This window comes from Mandrillus leucophaeus, unplaced genomic scaffold, assembly GCF_000951045.1.
Source record: "Mandrillus leucophaeus isolate KB7577 unplaced genomic scaffold, Mleu.le_1.0 Scaffold312, whole genome shotgun sequence".
NCBI classification, from domain to species: Eukaryota; Metazoa; Chordata; class Mammalia; order Primates; family Cercopithecidae; genus Mandrillus; species Mandrillus leucophaeus.
The window spans coordinates 1,724,523-1,741,817 of NW_012103277.1; positions in this window are offsets into that span (position 1 = coordinate 1,724,523).

Consider the following 17,295-nt stretch of genomic DNA (forward strand, 5'->3'; position numbering starts at 1 on the left):
GTAAGCTAATCTCAGGGTGACATTCTACCACTTTTGCAGTACTATTTGTCATAAGTCACGAAGTTCAGTTTATACACAAGGGCATGAATACCAGGAGACAGGAATCATTGGGAGCCATCTTAGAAGCCACCGTAAAGATTCAATAACTGTAGGTTGGCTTCCAGTAAAATTAGGAGTTTAAGATAGTGAGAAAATGTGTATATTATTCCAGATAAACGCAATCGGGTAAAAACTGGAAGAAATTAAATTAAGTATCAGATTCTTACCTTAATTTTTAAATTTTTTGGTTTGTTTTAAAATTGTGAATATAAAATCGTGAGGTTGAATTTGTAAAGGGCGTTATTCATTTATAGGGAGTGGTTCATTTTGTAAACTTCTCTGAAACACTTTAAAAAAGAAAATCTTTCAACCAGCCCTTGTAGGTTAACACAAAATATGTTCTTCGAAATAAAATTGTCTTGAATTCTGGACAAGTGGTCCCTAGAGCTTTGAAGAGATCACGTGTCCAGCCAGTTTGATTTATAAACAACAAAATGTAGTGACAGGAATATCGTGAATAAACATGAGCACCATCCACAAGTCACTGTCAAATACATGACATCAGACTAACATATGCACCCACTTGTATCTGTTCACATCACTATTTTGAGGCAAAATAATGAAAGCAAACAAGCAAAAACATTGTAGTCCAAGAAATAACAGAAACAAAAGCAACACAAGCTTATGCACTTGACAATGTACAGTTCTCTGAAGTAAAGCTGGTCTTATTTGTATTTCGTTCAAACTATGTCAAATAAAACTTTTACTAGACTTTCTTGGCAAATAAAAGTCTATAATATCTTGTGTCCAAGAGTTGATTCTTTGAGGTTGATTCAGCATCAAGGAGCATATCTTTATGCTATTTTATTAGCTAGTTAATATTTATAGTGGTGAACTCTTCACACTGGCAGAAAATTAATAAAAGAGGTAACAGCTTGTTTCAATTACCATTATTTCTAACAGTTCTCCCTGCTTTCATTCTTGTTTATCTCTAGTCCTCGTCAACATGGCAATTGAAATGATCATATTACAATTTGTCAGTAACATGTGTTTTGTTTTGTTTTTCCCTTGGAGAAGCCATTTGTAAAAATCCTACAATGGCTCCCGTCTCACTCCAAGGAAACACATATGATTGAAGGGATCACAAGAACTTGCAATATCCACTCTGCTCTCTGTCCAATATCTTTCTACTTTGCTCCACATTTTGCATTTATTTCAGACACAGGGGCCTGTTCGAGTTCTCTAGAATTTAGCCGGGATATTTTATCTTGCCTCAGGCCATTGTTTTTGTTTACTGTGCCTCAGGATCCTTTCTTCCTGGAAATTCATATGGGCTCCCTTCGTTATCTACATTAAGCATTTAATTAAATGTCTCCTCAGTGGGGTCTTGCCAGTCCATCCTATTTAAAACTGAGCTCTACCTCCCAATATATATCCTGATTTCTGCTTTATTTTTCTCCATAAGTTATCACCAGTTAATGTGCCATGTAATTATTTATTTTGTTTTGATTTCCTATCTTACCACATGTCCACTGCAACATAAGCATTATAAAGACAGAACATTCTGCCCCTTTGCCTCATTGATAAGTAAAAAGCTAGAATAGTGCTTCATACCAAGTAGGTTTTCAATGAATATTGAGAATAAATATTGGAATGAATAAAGGGCTTGACCACTGCATGTGTATTAATTTGGGGAAATGGCTTTCAGTATTTGAAATGTGCCTGTGTCTGTCTATTTTTTTAACCAAAGCATAAATGTATCATCGGTATCTTCTCAATGTAATAACTATTTGATAAGAATATGTAAGAATAGGTATTTGGGGTATGTTTATATTCATAGTACTCAGGGCCATTGGAAATATTTCCTCCTCCTAATTCTTAGCCTAAACTCTCTAATTCTAATATGTTTGTGCGTATGTCCTTGTCAATCTAGCTCAAAAACATAACTGTATTCCCTCTCCCTTACCACCTCCTGAAAAGCTCCCCTATCAGCTAACACTAGTAGAACTCTTCCCTACAAGTACAAGATGCAAATGTTCTACTCATATCAACATAATCTTTTAGGGAATCCAGAAAAACAATCTTAATTTAAAAATCAAAGGGCAAGTATAAAATTCAAAGATTCAAAGTAAGTAATCCTTTATTTTATGTGCAATTAGGAAAAAAGTCAAATTTTTATTTAAAAATTTCAAAGCAAGAAACTGAAATGGTCCTTTGAAAGTTTGTTAATACAACCCCCTGCCTTTAAAAAGGTTAAGGCCTCAATCACTCCGGGTAACTCCTACCTTTGTAAGCATTATTCTAATTAAATAACAGAGTGATAGAGTGCCTGCTCTGTCATTAATGAACCACTTTACATTTGCCAGTTAACACTGTACTTCTTTGGTAGTCCTTTCTTGGAAGATAATAACCTACAATGTCTTCTTTCTAATAGTCTCTTAGTTTTCTAATTCACTTTTCTATCTTAAAAGGGAAATGATCTTTAGGGTAGATGAAAAGAAGTTTTTTTCTTTTTTATTTCACAAATATTCCCAATTTCCAGACAGTGCAAAATGGTAAATAGAAAAAAAATATATAATAGTTGTTTTTAATTCATTGTGTAAACATGAGGTATCTTGGTTCTAGGATAGATATACGAGGGTAGTTAAAATGTTGGGTTTTAAAGTCAGACGAACCTGGGTTGAATCTTTAGCTGATACTAATTCCATGCTTTAAAAATATTTATTTAACCTCTCTACTGCTTAGTTTTCTTATTTGAAAAACTAATAATATAATATATCAAGTAAATAACATTAAGAATATAATAGTACCAAGTAAATAGTATAAAGTAAATAATTTTGATATGGTAATTAATTGGTATACTATTAGTGAATTTCAGAAAGTTAGTCTTGAGTCAATCAACAGTAATGCATTATTATTATTACGCTATAGTAGACACAGTGTCTTTGCTCAAGCTCTAAACTCAAAAAAAAAAATTATATACTTTTCATGAGTAAAGTTTATTTATTCAGAATTTCCTTTAAAACACAACAGAATGGGCAGGGTTAGGTGCTTGATGCAGGTATCATTTGACCAGAAGACCTAAATAAAGTGAGATAGCAAAGCTTGAGATTGTTTCAGAGGAAAACATTCCACACAGCGAAAAGAGGAAGGGTATAACCTTGAATTAATCCAAGTAATCAACTAATAACACAATGATAACTAATTCCGGAGACTTTGAGTTATTAGGATCAAGATTTTTTTTTTTTTTTGATAATTTTAACAGCTTTCTTGAGATATAATTGAAATACAGTTAACTGCATATATTTATAGTACACAATTTGGTAGGTTTTGACATATGTACATATCCACTAAATCATTACCACAAATGAAGAAAATGATCAAAACCAACACCTACAAGTTTCATAATGCTGCTTCATCTTCCTTTGTTATCTCTTCTTTATGCCTCTCCTTTTCCTAATCCCAGAGGCAATACAAATCAACTTTGTGTCAGTATGCATTAGTTTACATTTTAAACAATTCTACATGAATTAAATAATATTGCATATTCCCTGTCATTATCTGGTTTCTCACTTGGAATACTTTATTTTGAGATATTTCCAAGTTATCACATGTATCAGTAGTTAACTTATATTGATTCCTGAGTAGTATTACACTGTATGGATATACCATACTTTATCATTTATTCTCTGATAGACATTAGGATTGTTTTCAGTTTTGTTTTTGTTTTTAAGAGGTGAGGTCTCACTATCTCACCCCGCTGGAGTACAGAGGTGTCATCACAGATCACTACATCCTTGAACTCCTGGGCTCCAGGGATCCTCCTGTCTTGGCCTCTCAAGTAGCTAGTACTGCAGGTATCCTCCACCATACCAGTTAATTTTTAAAATTGTTTTGTAGACAAAAATCTCACCATCTTGCTCAAGCTGGTCTCAAACTCCTGAACTCAAGAGACTCTCTCAATTTGGCCTTCCAAAGTTACAAGAAGACAAGTGTGAACCACCAGGCATGGCTCCATTTTCAGTAATAACTATTGCAAATAAAGTTTTTATGAATATTCATGTGAATTTTTATGAAAATAATTTTTTTCTCTTAGCTAAGTCCCTAGAATTGGAATGGCTGGAACATATGAGACATATATATTTAACTTTTTAAGAATCTGACAGGTGACTTTTTAATATGCTCTAATAATTTACATTAACAACAGTAGAGTATGAAAGTTTCATTTTCCACACACCTCATCAACACTTAATATGTTCAATATTTTTTAATTTAACATTTCCAGTGGGAGTAAAGTGATATTTCATTTAGATATTAATTTGTATTTCCTTAATGATTAGTGACTTGTGTCATGTTTGTGTCTACTTATTTTCTATTCTTTTGTTTTTTTTTTTCTGATGGAGGGTGTATTCACATCTTTTGCCCTTTTCTAATTGCAGGTATCTTGTATATGTCCTGGGGATTCATTCCATTAAACTAAATGACCCTTAACAGATTTTTCCTGAGTAATTCCATTTCTATCCCCGGATTCAGCTGAGATAGCTAACTAGATCCTTGAGTCACATATAGAATCTATTCAAGGAGCCCTCTGTGTTACTAACAATCTGAAATTTTGATCTTTTGAGAAAGTTTTCTAGACATGCCCTTGACTTTCTCTTCAGAGCCAATTTTCCTGACAGTGACTCTCCTAATTTTAGAGCCTTTTGTAATCTAAATATTTCCCAAATACTGGTTTCTTTTTGTTACCAATTCTTCCCTCAATCAGTTTCATTCTTCTCACATTTCACGAGCAGCAGCAAGGACAATTCAGACTGCACCTTCAACATTTTGCCTGGAAATATCCTCAGCTAAATATCTAAGTTCATTGTTTGCAAGTTTGTTTTTTACAGAACTGCAGGACATCATTCAGCTCTGCTTTCTGTCACTATATAACAAGGATCCCCATTTCTACAGTTACCATGAACTTTTTTGTCATTTCCATATGAGCCCTCATTAGCAGTATCTTCAATGTAAGTATTTCTTACAATATAGTCTGCTTATTATGACTTAGTTTCTAAGAAGATACATCTGTATTATCTTCTATCATCCTAACATTCCAGTCTTCAATAGCATAGTCATTAACACACATATGTCTAAATTCTATTTGAGGTAATGTCACTCCTTTTCTTTCTATCATGCTCCTAAAAATTCTTCCAGCGTCTGCATATTACCCAATTAAAAAGTCACTTCTGTGTCTTTAGGTATTTGTTATAGCAACACTTCCTGGTACTAAACTGTACATACATTTTCCATTGCTAATGAAATTGCCAAAAATTTCGTGAGTGTAAACAATGCAAATTTATTTTCTTGCAGTTCTGAGGATCAAAAGTTTTCAATGAGTCTTACTGGGGTAAAATTAAGAAATCATCAGACTCATAATTTTTTGGAGTTTTAGGGGATAATCCATTTATTTAATTCTTTCAGCTTCTAGGAGCTGCTCACATTCATTGGCTTGTAGAATTCTTCTTTCCTCAAAGGCAACAATGGACATTTAAGTCTTTATCTCATTGCATCATTCTTATACTTACTCTTCTTCTGCTTCTCTCTTCCACATTTAAGCACCTTTGTGATTACATTGGACCACCCAAATAACTTATGATACTATTCTTATTTTAAGGTCAGCTGATTAGCATCCTTAATTTCAGGTGTGACTTTATTTATTTATTTATTTATTTTTGAGACAGAGTTTTGCTCTCGTTGCCCAGGCTAGAGTGCAGTGGCATGATCTCTGCTCACTGAAAATAGAACCACTGTATTGTTCCACATTCCCATGTGTGAGTCCACATTTAAAGGACATAAAATCACTATCTCAAAGGGATATTTACACTTCCATATTTATACACCATTTATGTTTAATATTATTATTGATATGGTTAGATTTAACTCTGTCATGTTTCTATTCTTATTTTTCTGTGTTTTTTTTCTTTTTCCTCTTTTTTGCTGCTTTATTTTTAATTTAATTTTATTTCTTCTATTGACTTATTAGTTATAAGTCTGTTTTGTTATTATAGTAGTTGGTTTCAGGCTTATAATAAAGACTAAAGTATTATTGCCTACCTTCAAGTTGATATTATACCACTTTACTTATAATACTAGTAGCTTACATTAGTAGGATACTTTTAGTTTTTCATTCCTGAGTGATTATATATGTGTGTGTGTGTATATTATGTGTGTGTGTGTATATATATATATATGAGTGTATATATGTGTGTGTATATATATATGAGTGTGTATATATGTGTGTGTGTATATATATATACATAATTATAAATATATCCCACAACATTTGTTACTATTTGTTTAAGTAGTCAATTAACATTTAGATAGATTTTAATAAAAAATGAAATCATATATTTACCCATGCAATCAGCATTGTATTTATCATTACATTGTGTGATTTTATATTTCCATTTGATGTCATTTTACTTCTATCTGATAATTTTATTTTCACATTGTTTTGTATTATGTATCTTCTCAGGATGATCTGTCAGCTTACATACGGCTGTGAAACTCCTTATTTTGTGTTCAGTTTTGAAATGTTTGTTGCTGAGTTTAGAATTACAGATTACTTTGAATGTTGTTTCTGTAAACTAAAAATGAAATTCTAAGGCCTTCAGCCACCTGAGTGGCCCCCATCTCAGCCAAGGGTGATCCAAAGTTAAACTGAATAACTAGTTAAAGCCATGATGGGAAGGAGAGGTCAACCAGAAGGATGTATCAAAATATTTTTTATTTAAGATCTATTCTATGATTTTAAATTCCTCAAGCCTAGCTACTTTAAACATATTGCCAATTTTCTGCCCACCATAGGCATTTCTGGTCACCATTATCTGTCATTTTCATACTGCTCCAACATGATCCTTTGCATACATGGTACTGTATGCTCTGTAACAACATACTTCATGCAGTTTGAACACCCCAGCCTCTTTCAGGCTTTATCTTTTGAGATGGTTTGGCTCTGTGTCCCTGCCCAAATCTCATCTCAAATTGTAATCCCCATGTGTGGAGAGAGGGACTTGGTGGGAGGTGATTGGATAATTGAGGAGGTTTCCCCATGATGTTCTAGTGATAGAGTTCTCATGAGATCTGATCGTTTGGTAAGTGTGTGGTTCTTCCTCCTCCATGCTCTCTTTCTCCTGCCACCATGTAAGAAGTGCTTTGCTTCCCCTTCTTTTTCCTGAGGCTTCCCCAACCATGTGGAACTGTGAGTCAATTAAATCTTTTTTTTGTTTATAAATTACCCAGTCTCAGGTAGTATCTTTATATCAGTGTGAGAATGGACTGATACATCTTCCTTTAGTGCCTACATTTCTTTAGTGACCCTTCCTTCACTATGAATACAAAGATCGTCCTATAACCTTGATTTCCTGATTACATAGCACATATTCATCCTCTAGGAAATCCTTTCTGTGATCCATTCTATTTGAATCGATCATGAGCTCCATTGTTTTTCTACTGTTCTATAAATTTGGTTAACACTGATAAAACTTCATTTGCCTGATGTGCTATTATGTTATAAACTCCTTCATGACAGTAGTGATATCTGTTCAATTTTGTATTCCAAAACAAAGCAAAGTACCTCATACAAAATAGGATTCAAAACATGCTTTAAATGAACAAATTGTTGACTGGCTGAGTGAACAAAAACTAAATATGCTCATTCCCAATCTGATAATTAGTAAAGTACAATAATCCATATTGATAGACTCTAGGATTAAGGTGAAAAGCATGGATTTTGGTGAATAAATAGAAGTAGATAAAATTTTTTCAAGATGCTGTACTTAGAAAAATCAATTAATTGATGTTCAATTTATATAATATTTATGATATATGACCTTAGCGAGGTCAAAATTGACCTTTGCCCTGATCAGAGAGCTTTTAGTAAAAAAATTAATAATACATACATGTTTTTATACAATATTTTAAAAAGAATTATTATACACTTAAGACAATAATCTTTTATATATTTTTTATTTTGTGTAAACGGTGGTGAGTTTTTAAAAATAGTTTTATTACTTCAACTCATGGATTTGTGTCCTGCTTATTGTATATAAATACAATGAATTTCTTAAATGTATAAATAATCAGTGAAAATGGAAAGAGTAGAACCTCTTTTTGGAAACTTTGTGTAACTAGTATGTTTTCTAAACAAATATTTTTAGGGGTCAAAGGAAATCTTCCCCATTGCTCTCTGAAGGTTTGCTGAAAAATCACCTGACAAAAGGCAGATTAATAGGAAAAAGGACATACAAGTTAATTAACATGCAAAAGTGTATTAGTCTGTTTTCACACTGCTTTAAAGAACTACCTGAAAATGGGTAATTTATGAAGAACAGAGGTTTAATTGACTTGTAGTTCTGCAGGCTGTACAGGAAGCATGGCTAGGGAGGCCTCAGTAAACTACAATCTTGGTGGAAGGCAAAGGGAAAGCTAGGCATGTTTTCTCACGGTGGCAGCAGAGACAGACAGTAAAGGGGGAAACCATCAGATCTTGTGAGAACTCATTCACTATCATGAGAACAGCCTGGGGGAAGCTGTCTGCATAATCCAATCACCTCTCACTTGGTTCTTCTCTTGACACACAGGGATTACAATGTGAGAGGCGATTTGAGTGGGGACACAGAGCCAAACCATATCAACAAGGAACCACAGATTGATTACTGCCTCCCCAACCAATTACAGAAGCTATATATGATCTTGAGGTTACAGAAAGAAATTAAGCTTGGGAGCATGACAAAAATTGGTTATGGTGGTAAATCAGGTTATAGCATCAAGAAAGATTATGGAGGGGAGAGAAGAAGAAGCCTGGCTGGCAAATGTGGTCTTGTTATGTAGCTGAAACCTCAGAGTTAGCAGCACTCAAAGAGAGTAGATGGTAAATGTTTCTTTCAGATCTTTAAAGGTGTCAGATTCTCAGTTAATCTTTTTGGATCTGGACAAAGAAGGGCCTCAGAGAGGGCCTGGTTTCATCAGTGCAGTTTTCCTCTACAGATGTAAATCTCTCCTACAAAATGCAAATTTTCAGCACTACTTCTTTGGAAGGCCCTCTAAGTAGCCATCTCAAAATATATTAAAATATATTTTAGAGTGAAATATTTGAGTTTCTTTCACTAGAGAGAAAAATTATTTAAAATATATTAAATATGCATTTCCCAATAAATAACAGGATCAATTTCAATACATCAAAATAAATGTTTGATAGTAATTTATATTTACATATCTTTCATTCTCAGTAGAAATAGCACACTATATATTTTTTTCAAAGAATAATCATAATATTTACCACTGCTGACAGTGTATTTTTCCATATCAATTATTATGGGGAATGTCCTGGCATTCAACATGAAATTTGAAGGCTGACAAAAACAAGCAATGGTTGGAAAGAACTCCCTATTTGATAAATGGTGCTTGGATAACTGCTATCAATATGCAGAAAATTGAAGCCGGGCCTCTACCTTTCACCACATACACAAATCAGCTCAAAATGGATCAAAGATTTAAATGCAAAGCCTCAAACTATAAAATTCCAGGAAGACAATCTAGGAAATACTCTTCTTGACATTAACCTTGGCAAATAATTTTTTGGCTAAAAAAAGGAATTGCAACAAAAACAAAAATAGACAAGTAGAACCTAAGTAAACTAAAGAACTTCTGCACATCAAAACAAACTATCAACAGGGTAAAGAGACAACCTACAGACTGGGAGAAGATATTTGCAAACTATGCATCTGACAAAGGCCAGAATCTACAGGGAAATTAAACAATTCAACAAGCAAAAACCAAATAACTCCAATAAAAAATGTGCAAAGGACATGAACAGACACTTCTCAAAAGAAGACATACATATAAATTGCCAACACACTTATGAAAAAATGCTTAACGTCTCAATAATCATCAGAGAAATGCAAATCAAAGTCACAATGAGATACCATCTCACACCAGTGTCTTGTCTATTTTTAAAAAGTCAAAAAATGACAGATGTTCGCAAGACTGTAGAGAAAACGGACTGTTGGTAGGAATGTAAATTAGTTCATCCACTGTGGAGAGCAGTTGGAGATTTCCCAAATGTAAAACAGAATGATCATTTGACACAGTAATCTCATTACTTGGTATATACTCAAAAGAAAATAAGTCATCTTACCAAAAAGACACATGCACTCACATGTTCTTCACTGTGCTATACACAGTAGCAAAGATGTGGAATCAACCCAGGTATCCATCAATGGTAGACTGAATAAAGAAAATGTGGTACATATACACTATTGAATACTATGCAGCCATAAAAATAATAAAATCCTGTCCTTTGCAGCAACATGAGTGGAGCTGGAGACCATAACCCTTATCAAATTAAAGCAGGAACAGAAAACCAAATACTGCGTGTTCTTACTTATAAGTGGAAGCTAAAAACTGAGCACACACGGACATACATGTGGGAACAACAGGCACTGTGGACTACTAGAGGGTCGGGGAGTGGGTGAAAAATCTACCTATCAAGTACTGTGCTCACTACCAGGGTGACAGGATCCACACTCCAAACCTTAAGCACATGCATTATTCTCATGTAACAAATCTGCACATATACCCCTGTATCTAGAATAAAAGTTGAAATTTTAAAATATTAGTTAAAAAGAAATAAAATATATGGTATGTATAAGAAATGAATGATTGGTTAAAGAGTACTGTAGAGGCCAAGGCAAAAGTTTCTAGTTAGTCTCTGAAGTGTCACTGAAAATCACTAAGGAGAGGCAGATTAATAGGAGAAAAGACATACATATTTATTAATGCATACACAGTAGCGTTCAGAATAAAGGCCCAAAGATACTGGAGAAATTGCCCATTTTTATGTTTAGATTCAACAAACCATAAACAGCCATGTAGAAATGTAATTGAACAAAAAAGGGTATGATCTTATAGACTGAGCAGGGAAACCCAGCAAAGCTTGTCTGTCTAGATTCTTCTTGTTCTCTCTGCGCATGCATTTCTTCCTTCTAGATATGGGACAGAACTCCTTCCCCTTCTGAAATGGAAAGTTTATGACATGCAGTCAAATAAGATAGGTCAGACAATTTCTTTATGGCCAGGTTTCACACAGAAAGGTGGAGGAAACGTTAGATTAATATTTTTAGCTTTTATGGCTGGCTCTGGGGAAAGGGGGTCTGGTTTCTATGACCTACCATAGATAAAAGGGATTCTAGTTTCTACGGCTGGCCTCAGGGGAAAATGTGAATGTGAGACAGGAGGGCAGAAGATCAGCGAAAACCTTTTTTTTCTGAGGCTGCTTCTGAGGCTTTTGTTTTGGGGCATTGTTTTCTGAGTTCCAACTGTATGCAATATTAAAAACAGTAGCTAAAAATAGAATATACTATTGGTGTCTATTATAAATTCAGTAAAGATATTAATATGATTTATAATACCTTCTTCTGGGCAATAGAAAACAATCAGGGCATCAGGAAAAGCTCATTTATAAAGTGATTTGTACTGAACCCATAAAATATGATACATACAGGTTAGAAATAAAAATAACATCAAATGTCCCCTTTACTGATTGTTCGAATCATTTTTTTTAGTAAATAATCACTAAGTATTTTATACTTTTGCTTCGTGTATTAGTTTGTTCTCACATTGCTGTAAGGAAATACCCAAGACTGGGTAATTTACAAAGAAAAGAGGTCTAATTGACTCACAGTTCCTCATGGCTGGGGAGGCCATAAGGAAACAATCATGGCGGAAAGCATCCCTTCACAGAGTGGCAAGGGAGACAATGAGTAAAAACGGAAAATCCCAGAGGCGTATAAAACCATCAGCTCTCATGAGAGTCACTCAATATCATGAGAACAACATGAGAGAAACTGCCCCCAAGGTCCAATTACTTCCACCTGGTACTGCCATTGACACATAGAGATTACTACAATTCAAGGTGAGATTTGGGCGGGGAAACACAGCCAAACCACATCACTTCATAAAGGTTTTAGTGTATATTTTTTATTTAATTCTAATAGCAATGAAGCTATGTAATTTTTACTACCAATGATTATGAGCTAGCAAAAAGCAACCTGAGACTCCATCTCTTAAAAAAAAATATGTGTATTCATTGGGCATGGTGGCATAGGCCTGTAGTTACCACTAGCTACTCAGGAGGCTGAGGTGGTAGGATCATTTGATCACTGTAGGTTGAGGCTGCAGTGAGCCATGACTGAGCCACTGCACTCCAGCCTGGGTGACAGATCAAGACAGTAGCTCAAAATAATAATAGCAATAATAGATTCTTCAACTTGATTTTGTTACTTTTATGTTTATAAAGTCATAACTAAAGAAACTCTAAAGTTTTAAAATTTGTTTTAATGAATTGTTTAGATATTGGAGATTTCCCAAATCTCTAGATAGTTGGAAAGAACTCCCTATTTCATAAATGGTTCTTGGATAACTAGCTATCTATATAGCTAGTTAATGTAGTTATAATTTTAAACAGTTAATGTAGTTATAATTTTTTTTTTACAACGGAAATACTTGAAGAATATTTAGTATTTTAAAATAAATGATGTTCAACAACTTAAAAATATAAATTTCAGCTCAAATTGGTTTAACTTCTAAATTATAGTAATTGAATGCATTTTATTCTAACATTGCAATGTAATTTTTTTGTAAATAGGTTTAAAGGACAGTAAATACATATATCTGTGCCTGAAATTACTCCAATTTTTAAAAATCATAGTAAAATTGATTTAGTTGTTTTGTTTACTTTTACAATTATTAGGGAGAAATATTTTCAGACCCTAACGGTGACAATCTATCCCTCTGAATCTCTTATTTTGGTACCAAAATCAAAATATTTTACATCTTACTCTTACTTTTGTAACATTTTGAAGCACAAATCTGAATTAAATAAAAAAGGTAATGGCTTTGTGCTATAGTTTAACATTTTTAATCAATTGAATTTAATCGGTCATCAATTTCAGATCTATGCACCTGAAAGGGACCATTTTTGCCAATCTTTCTTTCAGAGAAGTGAGAAAACAAGAATCCCAAAATAGTATTTTGTAAAGAGTAATTAATTTACTATTTTCCTCTATAAAATTCAGTAGGCGGTCTTACCCTCCACCCTGTGACTTTTGCTAATGCCAACGCCACTATTTAAGAATTGTTAAGGAGAAAGCAGTAATTAGTTCCCATTTCTTTTATTCTAAAATATCTGAATATAACTTCTAAGTTATCACATCACAGTCACATTAACCTTTAATTAAGTATTTTATGCTAATCCTGATTTCTCGACTTGCCATTATTGGCATACAAATGTAAGCTCATAATATAGTCACAATTTTCTTTAAAACAATGAAGATAGACTATCCATGGACTGATAAGTTTTTTGAAAAAAATCATGCAATTTCAGTTGCCTCACAGTTTTTCTTCTCTTTTCTTCCTCTTCACACATGGTCTCACTCTGTAGCAGAGAGTGCAGTGGCACAAGCTCACTACTGACTAGGTCTCCTGGCCTCAAGGAATGCTTACACCTCAGCTTCCTTAGTAGCTGAGACTACAGGCATGCACTACCATGCCTGGCTAATTTTTTTCCCCACTTTTTGTAGAGACATGGTTTCACTATGTTGCTCACGTTGGTCTTGGACTCCTGGGCTAAAGGCATCCTTTGGCCTCATCCTCCCAAAGTGCTAGGATTACAGGTGAGAGCCACTGCAGTTGACACACAGGAAGCTTTTTTACAATTTATGCATGGTTTTAATAGAAATGATTCAGAATCTCTTTTGTGTCAGAAGAATCATGAAGATCTAAAATAACCAAATGAATACTTACCATAGAAAAGCCTGCAAAATAAGGGAAGAGTGGATGTTTAAATTGAAGCTATTGATTTAGGATATATTGTTTAACATTTAAAATTATGCAAGCACAAATTATAAGGATCAAAAAATATATTATCTCATACATGGTTGAACTTGATTTATAAAATGTGAATTGTTCAATCAAGCCATTTTATTATAATTTTAAAATTAAAATTTTTGTCTAAATAATTGTCAATTCTTCTGACTACTAAATTTGGGTTTTAAAAAATATGCATTATATTACTCATTTTCTGTTTGTTTCCTTATACAAGTACACTAAATAGGTGGGAGGGGGATGAAGACTACACATTGGGTACCGTGTATGCTGCTTGGGTGATGATTGTACCTAAATCTCAGAAATCATTACCGAAGAACTAATTTATCTAACCAAACACCACTTGATTCCCAAAAATCTATTGAAATAAAAAATAAATTTAAAAAAATTATACTAAACAGATTGTAATTTTTTCTCATTGACTGCCACAATAGTACTTCCAAATTCCAACAACAGACCTTGAAATTTCTAGTTTGGGTATTAGGGTATCTAGTTTGGGTATTATTAGGTTAACTCAATAAATTTCTCCTCATTGATATAAAAATTATTCCTGTATAACATGTGGGATAGATCAATCTTGGACTAGATGCTGATTTTCCTGTCTTGTCATCAGTCTCTGCCTTACTTATTCAATGATTATTTGACTTTCTGGTAAAGTAATTACTTCAGAATAGAAGGGGATGAAGTAGAAAAATTATTCCAGCAAATGTCTTACAAAATACCTTTCCATTTGTCTTTCACAATGAACCAGGTAGAAAATGGTGATTTCATGAGGATTTCAAGAGACTCTCTTCATGAAATATTTCCATATTAGCCAGACAACAAAATGTCTCCTAATGTTCTGTCAGAGTAAAATTAAGTCTGAGACAAAATTAACAAAAACTATTTATTCATAAAATTAAGACAAGAGAGCCCATGTGCCAACACAGCTCAGCAGGGAAAGAATAATACATTTTATAGAGTGAATAGATAAAAGATTGAGACAGTCTTTGATTGGCAAGCATTCTATTAAAATGCAAGTTTTGGAAGTGGAGGCAGCTTTCTTCAGTTACATTTGGCAGTCCCCGGTTGGCTGCAAGGAGGCAAGGGAGCTTTTCTAGGATGCTTCAAAAGGGGAAGGATTGTTCCATGGTAAGAGTGGAAGATTTTCTGTAGCTAGCTATTTTATGAAAAGTAGAGGTAATTGGGCTCCTTTTTTTCTGTTGTCAGACTTTCACTGTTACTATGGTCCTTATTAGGGGGATGGCTATGAGGTCAAGCAAATTAGGTTCAGATTTATTTTCTTTTTAGGCTTTCTTCTTTAGGAACCGTTCAGTATCCACTGGTGAAAGCAGATTGTATTTAAGGAATTATTACTGAACTACTTTTATTTCCTTGTGTGAAAGGGAGTAATAATATCAATATTATTTGAGCAAATACAGGATTTGTAAAAGGACGAAAATAGACATGCTAGTAGCATCCCAGTTTTCCCCTAGCCTTCTACCATTGCTACTCTTTTTATATTTTGCTGCTTACTTCCCTTAGCCTCGGAACTTATACTAGCCCATAATTCTCTCAAGTTGGCAAAAAAAAAAAAAAAAAATCCAAAAAATACTTTGGTGATGGTTTTCAGGATTGCACCAATGGTCCCGAGCAAAGAGCCCAAATTTAGGACTAGCTTTCAACTGTAAGTTTCAGCTAAAGTGAAAATTGCTGCTTAAGCCAAAACCACAAAGACAAGAAATTAACTTTCCTCTTCCTATAAAAATGCTGACCCTTCAGTGGGGAATCTCTGGGTCTTTAGGTGCTACCTGATGCATTTTAGCTAAATAAATCATTTAACCTCTACTTTAGTTACTTAAATAACTTTATTTCTGATAGACATGTAAACTCAATCTTGTCTGGTACTAATCTTCCCTCTACCATGGAAAATCTGGTTTTATCCACATTCACAATGCACCTCAACATTCCTTTACTTCATGGAAATTTGTGCTTTTTTTTTTTTTTTTTGAACTGGTTACTGCATATTATATGAGGAAATAAACTGTTTAATATATATTCTTTATTATGCTGTAAGCAAGTCACAATTTTATCTTTCTCTAAAAATTACCTTTTAACATCTTTTTGTAACCTTTCTATATCCATCAGAATAGTCTGTGAATATATAAAAGTCTAATGTCTTTAAATGATGTTAAAGGAGCATCTTATGTGTGAACTTCACACATAAGCAAGGATGGTAAATACAATTTAAACGTTTATGTCAGAGCTAATAAGATTGATATACAAATAGACAGACAAAGGGACAGATTATGTTCCACTAATTGGTAACCTTCATTCCCCTGAGTTTTATCAATTGGTCCTCTGAAAATTAAAAATGGATGCTTGAATAAATAGAACTATTGCACTCTTATGTCTGCTAGTCATACAAAACAGATAAATTCAGTATAATAGGAAAGAGTTCAGAGTAGTTCAACCACATGTAATAGTTGTGAAGAAGAGAATATTTGTGATCAAAGTGAATAGAAAAAGATAAAAATATACTTGAGAGCTAGTGCTGAGCAGCAAAAGGGTGAGAAGGGAAACAAATCTCTTCCATCTACATTACACTCATATCTCCACTGGACTCTATTTCTCCTTCCAATTCAAAATGTCTGTCACTGGGAAATACAAACCACCTATTGTCAGAGTCTGTTGATGCCGGTTAATAACAATGTTTCTCTTCTACTAAATGCAAAGTAAACACTAAGATAACAGTTCTTAGGTACTTTTTTCATCTTGGGTAATCTGACGATCTATTTGACACCTAAAATTTTATTGCCGTGGACAATATCAAAATGATGAATCTTGGATCCATGTACTATAGGTGTACCTGTCATAGAACTGATTGTTACAGACTTTTCACATGACATGCATGAAAGAGTTTCATTTTAATTTATTTTCTATTAATACATTATTTCTTCAGAATGTTCTTTATATACAAATAGTGTTTGTACTATTCTCGCAAGTACTGGGAATTTTTACTAAACCATTCAACTCTTGTTTCTTTATTACCTCAACAAATTTCCATTAGCTAAGAACCTGAAAGTCTCTGTAGAGAAGACTTAAGAAAATAAGGAAGGGTTAAAAGAGAAGAAAGGAAGAGGACACAGCAAGAAAAGAATTGAGTAAAGTATAGAGGACATTAGCGACAAACACAATAACAACAGCAGATTAGCAAGAAAGCATGCAGTGATTCACAGATTACCTGAAATTAGAACTCATTAACTCTAGTTTGTAGGAAAATACTATAATAAATATTAGAAGACCAGTTTTCTATTTTGGTTTTATTGCTCACTATCTATGTTATTTTTT